Source organism: Hemicordylus capensis, chromosome 3 (assembly GCF_027244095.1).
Source record: "Hemicordylus capensis ecotype Gifberg chromosome 3, rHemCap1.1.pri, whole genome shotgun sequence".
Classification (NCBI taxonomy): domain Eukaryota; kingdom Metazoa; phylum Chordata; class Lepidosauria; order Squamata; family Cordylidae; genus Hemicordylus; species Hemicordylus capensis.
This window is the reverse complement of record NC_069659.1, coordinates 118727758-118740338: the sequence shown is the minus strand read 5'-3', so window position 1 is coordinate 118740338 and position 12581 is coordinate 118727758. Positions and strand designations below refer to the sequence as shown.

General features: G+C 45.3%; 1 protein-coding gene across 6 annotated transcripts in view; it reads left to right on the top strand.

The window, feature by feature from the left end:
* FRMPD4 (FERM and PDZ domain containing 4) overlaps positions 1-12581 on the top strand; it is a 564699-nt gene that overhangs the window by 285502 nt on the left and 266616 nt on the right. The window lies entirely within an intron of this gene.

Below are 12581 nucleotides of genomic sequence, written 5' to 3'. Positions count from 1 at the left end.
CAAGGAGCCCAGAGCAGTGTACTACATACTTGAGTTTCTAAAAAAATGTATTGAGAGAGACATGTAATCCTTTGCTGCTGCTATGTCCCAGTCTAGGCTGTGGCTACTATTTACATAAAATAAACCAACATGTTTGGCTAAAGGATGGTGTTAATGTCATATTTAGTTTGGCCCTGTGGCTAGCATAAAACCTTTTGAAAGTGAACCAACTTCTACCTTTTTGTTGACTCAAAATAAACTCATCTTTTTGATATATGTTATCAAGAATGACCTTATCTCCCCCACCCCCTGCCATTTGACAAATATCCCCCTGAAAGGTTTTCTGTGATTGCATCCCTGAAAGTACAGTAGTGCTCAGGGTAGACTGTATTATTGACAAAATGGACAAAAAAAATCAGTGTAACAGCAACTCAGTACAGATAATAGTTCTGACTACCTAAAAACTATGGGTTTGCACATTGGAAGCTAGCCTGGTGAATGTGTATTTCTTCCCTCTCATTTCCTTTCCTTTTCAGAGCAATGTCTTGCCTCTCTTCCCTTCCTGATATTAACTATTGTTTCATGTTGCACATCCACTGATATAAACCATGTTTCTTCCATGAACCAGAGACTGGAACTATAGTGGATTTTGAAACTATGGTCTGGGTCATACCAGAGGTAGGTGGACCCACTCTTTCAATCTTAAATACCAAATTGCACCACAGACATTTGACAAGCCACAGCCTGCCAAACTCCAGTTCCAGGACAGGAGAGCTGGTCTTGTGGTAGCAAGCATGACTTGTCCCCATAGCTAAGTAGGGTCCACCCTGGTTGCATATGAATGGGAGACATAGAAGTGTGAACACTGTAAGATATTCCCCTTAGGGGATGGAGCCATTCTGGGAAGAGCAGAAGATTCCAAGTTCCCTCCCTGACATCTCCAAGATAGGGCTGAGAGAGATTCCTTCCTGCAACCTTGGAGAAGCCGCTGACGGTCTGCGGAAGTCCAAGGCCCCCACACCCTGGGTCCCCCCAAATCCTCTTGAGTCTGTCCTGCGTTGTGTGGTTTGTGCCCTCAGGAACCTACATGTTAAAAAATGATGCGTAACTTGCAGCAGGGGTGGGGTGGGGGCTCCAAAGGCTTTAGGTCCAGGCTCCAGAATTACCTTCGTGCACCTCTGCCAAGCAGTGACCATTTCAGCAAGCATCACTCAGCCAAAGTAGGGAAGCAGATGAGAACCAACTCCTATCTCCCTCCCACTGAGCTTAAAGGAGCCATGAGTACTATCTCTATAATCCCCATTAAAAACAGATTTACAGTGCTGGGTATGGAAAGCCCTCTCTCCTTCCCCAATGAGCCTGCATTAAGGGTGTCAGCATTAAATCAGGCTGCTCCCTTGCCATCCTAGAACTCTGGCCCGAACCCCCCCCCCCACAAACAGAGAAATAGGGGACCCAAACCTCCCAGATATGCCCCCACCTCGCCCACAATCTTCTCACTCAACACCTAAGTGAAGCATGTCTTCTAACAGCAGAAACGATGGTCCAAATTGTAAGGCATTTAAACAACATTGCAGCAAACGTGGACAAACTCAGGCATGCCTTTGACTTGTTCATATCTCAAGGTAGCCACAGGGTTAAAAGCACAGCAGAAATCTTCCTCGGCAATATCTGGGCAGCTCCCTCCCCTGCATCTGCTGCCAATTCCCCATGCAAGATGCTAGCAGGGCCTTCTGAAACCCTGTCAACTCCTCACAAGTGCTCCAACCATCACAGGTGCTGTTACATATTGCAGCGTACCCCAATAATGTCCAAAGATGGTCATTTCGCAAAGCTTTTCCCTGAGCCAACTCCTTAACTGCCAACTCAGTTGCATAGCCTTGGAGTCCTTTCATTTTCTACCCATCTGGTCAGACCACTGGTGTGTCTTTCTCTCCTTCTCCCAGCCCTCGCTGCTGCTCAGACTTTATGCAAATGAGAGGACACCTCCTCCTTAGTTTGGGCAGCAGACCCATCAGAGGTTTTAGAGACTACGCAGTTAGGCCTCTGCTCCCAGAGAAAGTGAAAAATGGCATTCCTCCTACCGAAGCTGACCTTGTAGATAAACCTTTTGCAACGGTGAACTCAGACCACAATAAACATTCCAGCAGCATATTCTCCAAGCTTCAGCAGATTAATCGTCCACTGCCCAAAGAGAGTGATCTCCACAAGTTTGTTGATCCTGACTTCACCGAACAGGGAGGAGAACTGGTCTTGTGGTAGCAAGCATGACTTGTCCCCTTAGCTAAGCAGGGTCCACCCTGGTTGCATAAGAATGGGAGACTTGATGTGTGAGCACTGTAAGATATTCCCCTTAGGGGATGGAGCTGCTCTGGGAAGAGCATCTAAGTTCCACATTCCCTCCCTGGCTCTTCCAAGATAGGGCTGAGAGAGACTCCTTCCTACAACCTTAGAGAAGCTTCTGCCAGTCTTGTAGACAATATACTGACTGAGTATATGGCAGCTTACTATGTTCCTATGTAATGAGGCAAGTTATGCTGTTTAAAAGAAAGCAGAGCCACTGTTAGCCCTCCTCTCTCATTCAGAATCTGAGTTCACTGACAGTGACAACAAGATGCATCTTCACCTGTCTCAGGCCACCCCCAAACCATTCAACCACTCAACCCCAAAACCTCCCAATAACACAGATGCATTTGTCCAGACCAACCTAGGAGTCAAGTTTGCAACCCCGCTCAGACCAAAGTAGAAACTGTCGGTCCATTTTAATGACTAGACCTCACGCTCAGACAGTGACAGTGAAATAGACAACACTGAGCCTCCCCTCACTATGCCTCCAACATGCTGAGTGAGTTGCCCCCTGAGCTTGCCCAACCTCAACCCATAAGCCCATTATTCTATGAGATAAGCCTCCCCGCAATGAAGAAGAACCCCAGGCAAGACCTACTACTACAGCAACCTCAGAGGGAGGGGCACCCACTTCTCCTGCCACACCCCAAGAATTCCTACCACCCTCTGCAAGCCCCAGAGATTCCAGATCTGGGGAAGGGGCTTCACCACCACCACCACCCTAGACATAAGATATGGATACAGCAGATATGGATACAGTGACTCACTCGAAAATGATCACCCCACTGAATTTACTTACTGGTCTGGATCCAGAATGAGCATTATCAACTACATCTTCATCTCCAGAAACCTGCTCTCATTTGCTGATCACATCCAGGTTATCCCCCAACTTGATAGTAACCATTTCCTGATCTCTGTATGTCTAAAGTCCTTCACCCAACAGTCCCATGCTGTGTACAACAGTACCAGTCCTACATCTTACATCGGGAAGAGTTTGCCGCACCAAATGGACCATCCACCTAGACCAAGCAATATCAGATCTACTCACCACAGTACACTTTCATCACATTCGGCTCTCGTTGACCACACCAGAATCCTCTGACTCAACCTTAGAGATTTACAGTAGTCTAGTGTAGGAGCTCCAAAAACACCAAAAGCACAAAACCAATGCTCACCCAAGCAGCACCTGCATCACTCAAAGCTGTGTGTGGTTTGGCGACTGAATCAATGCCAAAAAAAGTGCTCATTAGCTTACAAAACCAACACAGGACCAGTGTCTGTGCAGAACTTCCTCCAGCAGAAGAGGCAATACAAACAACTGCTCAGCTGCAAGAAAAGAGATTCTATAAAAGCCACCTGGTCATGCCTCATCCAGGGTATAAAGGAATGTAGTGGAACCCGGTGTCTCCACCATCTGCACAGGCAGGCATGCCCTGACACATGGCCCCCTCATGACAGGGATTCAACAACTCAGCCTCATTTTGGCACAGGGAACCTCCCCAGTAATCGCCCAGTAAAAGCTGTCCTGAGGCTACTGAAAACCCGAGCTCCCCTCTGCTGCTAATCCCTGCACCAGGACATAATCATACTGCACAGTGCCATGCCAGACCCAGGAATTTTGAATGGGTGTAAAGGAACATAGTGTCATCTGGTGTCTACCTTCCAGGCACACAGGTACATGGCCTCCTCATGACAGGGATTCAACCACTACATCTCATTCTGGCACATTACAGGGAGCCTTCCCAGTAATGGCCCAACATGCCTGGATCGCTACATCTCTCCAGAGATCTGGGGGAAACACTTCCATGACCTCTATGAAAATGTAGCTGTGGAACACATGACACAGTGGCCCCCAACACAACATAGAGGACCTGCCCACATGGTCAACAGTGACGACATCTGAGGTTAAAAACCTGATCTCCCAGCTAAGACCTAAGATAGTAAACCTTGTTTGGACACTCCTGATACTTAAATTAGATGAATGCACTACTTTTTACTCCAGAATATGTTTGGAGAATGCTTGACACATTTTTTTAATATTTTTAGAAGAAATTCTGAATAACATACTTCCCACTGTTTTACCTGCACACTAAGTTTTGCATGGACAATCCTTCCCCTTAAATTAGCAGACATTTTCTTCACTGTTCCCTTTTATGAATGGAGGAAAACAAGCCCAGCTCTCCATTGTGTCCCTCTCACTCTCCAACTCCATTCAAGTTCCAAGTGGAGAGGGTTACATGGCCGGAACTAGAGGAGGAGAGCTAACTGACATGCTCTAGCCTTTAACCCTTTCTGTTCTCCTTTGGTCTACACTTGGTCAGGGAGATAGAGGCAGAGGCGAGCCTTGAAGAAGGCAGAGTGTTTAAGCTACATGACATAGGCAGCCTGCAACTCTCCAGCTAGGGAGAGGGGGCAGGGTGGGGGCGAGCTAGTGATGCCTGTGTGCTGCTGGCTGGGGTGAGGGAAACAGTTGGGGTGGGTTAGCTTCAGTGGTGCTGAGGCAGGCAGGGCCACCACGGAAGTTGAGAAGGGAGGCAAAGGGACCAGCAGACCAGCTGTGGGGGAGGAGTGAGAAGCCACGTAAAGTACAACTGTGTGTTCAGCATCGTGGTGGAGGAGATTAGAGGTCAGGGCACAGGAGATGAACTGGGACATGCTCACTCTCCTCCCTTGCAGCAGTAGCAAACAGGGAACAATGTGAGGCGTAAAGCCTGCCCTGCCTCTCTGTTTGCCCTCTCCAGTGTTGCCTGGCTCATTCAGGCTGCTTGAAATTGCCCATGGTCCAATGCCACATGTGTGTGTAGCTTGGAGAGCTACTCACCTGGTGCACCTCATCCAGATCCACTGGGCCTAGGGGAAGATCGGGCTGGCTGCAGGCAAGCTGCCATTTCCCACTCAGTGTGGCGTGACACAACAACAACAAAAAGATAGTTGTGCCAGTGTGCCTGGAGAGGAAGCTGGGCCAGAAGCAGCTGCAGAGGAAGGAAGGCATGGCCCACACTGAGTTGGCTGTGCCTCCCCCTGCCATGCAGGAACGGGCCTCGGCCACAGGTCTCAGGTATTTGGCCGTCTGGTGGTGGTGCAGTGCAGGCCAGCACAGCACCACCCAAACTAGCCCCCAGGGGGACATTTTAGGGGCTCCCCCCGGCGAAGGAGTGGACCTCGGACTGGAAGTCTGGTCCAAAGTGTGCTACTGCTGCCCATTAAACATTTCTCCCATCACTTGCAAAATACCTGTGTGGGTCATCCTGTTGTTCTAAAAAAAAAAAATTGAGTTGGGTTTCATTTTTCAGCCTGTTTGTAGTGGAATTGCAGTATTTTGGCTCAGAGGCATATTTAATTGCTTCCTTGCTTGCAGTCATCTAATTCATTTTGTGTGGTACTATGTTGGTTAGAGTTCTGGGTGTGTTTTTAAAACTCCCTCTTCCTTGATTCATAAATAAGGACCTAGGTAATGAATTCCAGCAGTGGACAGTTTTAAACTGGGAACCAGTCGGTCGGTTCTAGGTCATTTGAGGGGAACAGTAGGAGGACAGTGAGTGTTTGTATAAAGCAGACTTGCTTTCAAACTTCCCTGTATCCAACTAAATCAGGATTCATTCACCCAATTAGCAGAAGGAAAGCAAGAGGTAAAGAGAGACAGGAAAGATACTGAGGAGAAAATAAATGAAAACAGTGAAGAAAATAGTGTATTTTCTGTGAAGAACTAGTCAAATAACAAAGGCAATTATTGTGGTTGCTATTGTTGAAATGCTTAGCTTATATAGTACAGGCTTGTTCAATGTGACATACATTTTTGACTAATGTGAATTAGGTAAGGACAATGAGGAACTCCACACAGGAAAATTTCTATAAAATACAAATAATAGCAATCACACAGAAAAGGAAATACATGTTTCTTGTGTAGTGAAATCAATGATGCTAACACTGGGACATTTTTAATGCTTTCATGATTTATCCAACCTAAAAATAAAATTAAAGAAAAGGATTTGGACTTGGAAAAGAGAAGGAGAAATGATCAGAGCACGCTGATCTAGACTGATCATTCCCTCTTATTTTGTTAACTAGTGCCACTATATACTGTATTTTGCAGTTCTGTTGAGCTTCACGCGTACATGTCACAAAAAGGGTTTAAAGGGAAGAACAAGTACCCACAACTTCAAACAGTTGCAGCTTAGAATTTTTACCTTGCAGTACAAGAAAGTCTCAAAACCATGACTGACAGTTTTCTGAGTTGCTAACATGTCCTATTTCAGAAACAGGTTAGCCTAAATAAGTCTATAAACAGAACAATCAGATAAGAAACACTAAATTAGGATGCAACAACATTCCACTACAACAAACATGAGGTTTGTCTTTCATTACAGTAACAAGTGAATTGTAGTCGCCTTAAGTCTGAAGCCCTTTGTCTGAAACGTCCATCCTAAACAGGTTGAACTAATGTCAATATACTACCATTCACTATAGTGTCTAGAACTGCTCCATAGGTGCTGTATAACTTTTTCCTTTAAAGATAGCAGTTTGTCAAATCTCAGTTCAGTGTTATTAGTTGGGCCATGTACAAGGATATTGTTAGAAAGAATAAATTCTGCCTACTGGCCTACTAAAACAATGCAGAACTCTTGTCAGGGTATTCCCATACCTTGTGGAGTTATAGATGCCAGTTGTCTTGTCTGTTGCTGTTAAAAGAAAGAAATCAGAGCTTCAACTGACACAGTGAGGCAGAACTAATGTTTCAACCACCAGGTTTTTCTTTGCAGTGTAAGTGGGTCCTTTGCATTACAGTAGAAATTCCCAAGGCAGCTTACATCAAAAAATTTTAAACAATCATCCTAAAAAACCCCAGCTATTTAGAACTAATCAGTCTACTTTCCTTTCACTGTCTCTACATCTGGACTAAATTTGGTGCAAATTGAGGTCCACAAGTTAGATTTCTTGTGCCTCAAATGTTCATGTGTCTGCCATCTTGGATCAGGGTAGATGTCATCATTACAAACTGCACCATTGAGGTGTCCCTGTGTGTCACTCACTACTGCTGTTCCAGATTTGGTTCTAATTGGTTAGACAGTCCTCAAGTTAATGCACTTGCACCTCAAAGGTTTATGCATCCTCCATCTTGGATCGGGATGGGTGACATCATCACAAACTACACCATTGGGGTATCCCTATGTGTCCATTCAGCTGTTGGAAATTTGGTTCAAATTGGTTAGACTGTCCACAAGTTAGTGCACTTGTGCCTCAGAGGTTTGTGTCCACCATCTTGAATTGGGGTGAATGACATCATCACAATATTCACTGTTGAGGTATCCCTATGTGTCCCTAGAGCTGTAGCAAATTTGGTTCAAATTGGTTAAGCAGTTCACAGGTTTGCTCACTTGCACCTCAAAGGTTTATGCTTTTGCCATCTTGATTCAGGGTGGATGACATCATCACAAACTACACCATTGAGCTGTCCTTGTGTGTCACTCACTACAACTGTATGTAATTTGTTTCAAATCAGTTAGAAAGTCCACATATTAGCCCACTTGTGCCTCAAACATTCACACATCCACCATCTTGGATTGTGGTACATCATCACATACTATGCCATTGAGATGTCCCTATGTGTCCCTATAGCTGCAGCAACTTTGGTTCAAATTGGTTAAGCAGTTTACAAGTTAGGCCACTTACACCTCAAAAGTTTATGTGTCTGCCATCTTGAATTGGTGTGGAAGACATCATCATAAACTATGCCATTGAGATGTCCCTGTGTGTCACTCACTGCAACTGCACCCCATTTGGTTCAAATGGGTAAGGCAGTCACAAATGAGCCCACTTGTGCCTCAGATGTTCATGCAGCCACTTGAATTTGAGTGGATGGCATCATCACACACCATGCCATTTGGGCATCCCATTTGTGTACCTGCAACTGTAGCAAATTTGGTTCAAATTGGTTAGGCATTTCACAAGTTAGCCCACTTGCACCTCAAATGTTTATGCATCCGCCATCTTGGATCAGGGTGGATGACATCATCACAAACTACGCTGTTGAGGTGTCCCTATGTGTCCCTACAACTGTACCCAATTTGGTTCATATTGCTCCAGGTGTTGCAAAGTCGATAGTGAGGGGACACATGCACACACTCACAGAATGTCAGATGATCTGATAAGCCTACTGGAAAGTAGGCTAAAAATGACAAGAGAAGCCAACAGAAAGAATGTGAAATCAATCACAAATTCAAAAAATCCCATTTAAAAAAGGCAAAATGTTGGTTAGACCAAAGGCCTGCTGGGAAGAAAAAAAATCTTTAGATGGCAACCAAAAAATCATCAAGGTGGGAGCCAGATGCATTTCCCTGAGTAATAGCCTCTTGTAGCAGTAGTTAAATCCTTCTTGCACTCCCAGCCAGCAATCATTTTACATGGTGACTCTCAGAAAGGCCTCCTCAGTCAATCTGAGTGGATGGATAGGCTCAAGTTAAGAATCCTTGTTCAAAGCATTATCAATGTAGAATCCCGAGGAAAGAGTTGTGGTATGCAACGGCAAGACAGTGGAGTTGAATTAGGAATATTAATGGTTTAATGAGATAGATATTATGTAAAGGAGGTCAAGTGCAGTATACCTTCAGTGCTCTTGCTGCTGGCTGGATATTGGCCCCACCTCTGCTCCAGGACTGGAATAAAAGTAACTAAAGCACCATTCAAAAGCTGGCCTGGATCAAGGAATGGGTTAACCAAAAACACCACAATAGACACTTGTAATTTCACCCAGAAATGGACTAGAAGCTAATGAAGATGGTATTTTTAAAAAGGAGTCATGTGTTTCAAGTTGGTTGTCTTTCTCAAACCATCAAACACATGTTACATTTCTAACAAACTTTCTATTTTATTTAAAGTAAATGCTCTCAGTCTGTGGCCTCTCTCCTGTCAGGGCCGGGATGAAGTGAGAGGTGCCCTTAACTTGTTCCTGGTTCTTCCTGGAAAGCATATCATAACCAGACAGCCTCTAGTAGCTCTTTTCATATTGCTACAACATTTTTTAAACAAGGTGTTCTTAATCTAGCATTCGTGTGTGACCAATTATTAAGGGGGTCACCTTTAATTAGGAGTATTGCTTCGGATAGGCTAATACAAGTCCCAAAAAGAAAACGGATCCCGGACACCAGTTGGATTTAGTTCATCAGTTTATTGTTACACCCTAAATATTAGCTAAACTATAGTTCATTCACTCACACATGCATACTTACCAGCCCCAATTAAAGGTGATCAGTTCTTTAATGGGGTGTTGGGAGAAGCTGGGGGCCCCACGATCTTCGGTGCTTCTCAGAGAAAGCCTCTGTTGATGCCTGACTTTAAAAAGGGTTGCCTGCCTTTGAAGCTTGTTTGCTGTTCCATGTGTACATCCCTCTGATCTTAGGATCGACCTTAGTCCTTGTTTTCCAAGCAACTCCTTTCCTGCTGTGTTCAGCATTTTATCCACTTTTCTCTGGTCCTTTGGGGTCATCTGCATTTCTCTCCCAACATTTTACCATGTTTTGGGGGCTGGTCTATTGTTTACTCATACATTCTTTCAGTCACACACACAGAGTTAGGCTATCATCAGTTTAACCAGAAATAAATCATTCTATTAGGTTTGCTAATAATCCTTGAAGTGGGAGCAATTCCCCTTATCAACAACAATACTTCATTCAGTTATACATGTAGGCTGTAGAACTACAACATGGACAATCACTTTTAATCAAATAATTATACTAGCTATATTACATGTCACATGGACTCCCTGGGGGTTCATGGGGTAGGTTCAGATGATCCATAGAAAATTAAAAATTAATTAAAGTTAGCTCCCCAAAAACATAATTTATAATCAGTTACATCCTTTATTTTTCTTGAATGTTAATTATAAAATTATGATTTATAAAAGTATTGGTTTGGGGTCCATGAATAATACTTTAGGTTCGGGGTTGGGGAGGTTGGGTCAAAAAGGTTAAGAACTCCTGTTCTAACACCACCACCCCAAAAAGCCATATATACTAAATGATGTAGGAAATGGGGTGGTCACATATGATTTTTATGTCAGTGCCACATCACCCTGGGGGCCAGCAGGGCTGGTGTGGCAACTCCTCACATGATCAACATTTCCCAGTGATTTCACATTTTCATGTTGAAGCATAGGATATGATGAGAAGCATAGGATATAGCAACCATTCTGCTTTTGTTACATATGGATTGGGCATTCCAGCACAATCCTATGCCCATTTACTCAGCAATATATTCACATGGCGCCAATTTTGCTTACCATGGCGAGTGTACCATGTCCTCTGGCAAACATAACACGTCGAGGCTTCCTCCTAGCTTTGAAGCTGGAGAGGGAAGCCTGGGCAGGGAAGGGATCATCCCTGCAGCTGCACTGTGCTTCTTCCCTGTGCCCTCCCCAGCTCCAAGTCTGGAAAGAAGGTTGAGGGGATGGTGTTCTTTTTTTGGCTAATTAATGTACAAGACAGTCAAACACACAAGCGTTTTCCCTTCCCGGAACTCAGGGGTGGATTAAGATTTTTGCCGCCCATAGGCAAAAAGGCTTCTGCCACCCATTTACCTTAAACAAAAAAGGTTTGCCTTTTTAAAAAAAGGTAAAAGAAGGACTTTCTCCTCGCCCATTCCAACCTTGCTGCTGTCACCGCTGCCACAGAAAGGGGTGGCAAAATTTGAGGAGGGGCAAAATTTGCTGCTCCTCAAATTTTGCTGCCATCGGCAAATGCCTACTCTTCCTCTCTGTTAATCCACCGCTGCTGGAACTCGGAGGAACTCTGAGTGCCTGGGAAGCAAAGACTAAGCTAACAAGTTATTTGCGTCCCTCGTGCAGCTTAGAAGAGGAGGTAGGAGACTTGTTTTGTCTCTGCACATGCCTGGGAAAATTTGAATCTGAGCGAAGCTGAAATCCCTTTGCCTCTCCGTCTAGCATGGAACGAGAGGAGATATGAAGAGCTTGCTTTGATCATTGTCTTTGCAGTGCTGCCTGTGACACTTTGCTCTGTTCCCTCCCAGTTCTCTTTTCCCCCTAGTAAAATCACACCACCATTCCCTTCCTTCCTTTCAAATATTTTCCACCTCTTTTCTTTTCTGTTGAAAATGGAAAAGGAAAAGCACCATGGTGCCATTTGCCCTGCCTTCCCATTGCAAGCTATCCTTACAGGGTGGTGCTGGGCTGCTGTGCTGGCCTTGAGAACTGGCTCATAATCTGCCACTTGGAGCAGCCTGATTCATGGAAGTGCTTGTCCTGTTTCTCCCCCCAATGAGCATCTTTCAAACAGAGGTCAAAAGGACAAGTCCTTGCCTCCCAATCCAAATCCAGGAGCGTAAGGATACTATCTCTTTAAGATTATGATCACCGCCCAGAGACAGAGGTTTGGGGCAGTATATACATGTATTAAATAAATAAAATAAAAATAAAACAAAATAAATAAGAGGGTTGGACTTGAAAGATTATTGCCAAGTGACTCAGCAGCCCTTCAGAACTGAACTGGCAAACAGTGCAGACATTGAGGCTATTCACATGATGGGAGGAAATCGGGCTAGTGGAAGCTAGTCTGATTTCCTCCCATTATGAGAACCACCAGGCTCGGCTGCAAGCCCGGTGGTTCTTCAGCGGGTCATTCGCTTAAGTAGCCCGGCAGTTGTTGTTGTTGTTGTTTATTTTTACATTTATATCCTGCTCTTCCTCCAAGGAGCCCAGAGTGATGTACTACATACTTGAGTTTCTCTTTCACAACAACCCTGTGAAGTAGGTTAGGCTGAGAGAGAAGTGACTGGCCCAGCGTCACCCAGCTAGTTTCATGGCTGAATGGGGATTTGAACTCGGGTCTCCCCGGTCCTAGTCCAGCACTCTAACCACTACACCACGCTGGCTCACACCACTCTCACTCCACAAACCTGGTTTTTCTGATCGTGAGTTGCCGTGACGAGGCTCCATGCCGCGGCTACTCACGAGGAGACCCTCGACCAGCCTTCCGGCTTGGGGGTCTCTCTAGCTTGCCCTGCGCGCTCACGCAGGTCATGCTGGAGCTTCTGGGGGCCGCGCAGCCCCTGAACTCCCCAGCCCCTGCTGGCTCCGTGACGGAGGTGGCAGTTGTGTGGGCGGCCGTTGTGGCCGCCCGGAGCAGACTGGCTGCTCGTCTGCGGGGAGAGCGGGCTTAGCCCACTCTCCCTGCAGAGCCCCCTCATGGCTCTTCTCACTAATTGTGAGAAGAATGTCCCAGTATTTCTCTCTAAGTATAACATGG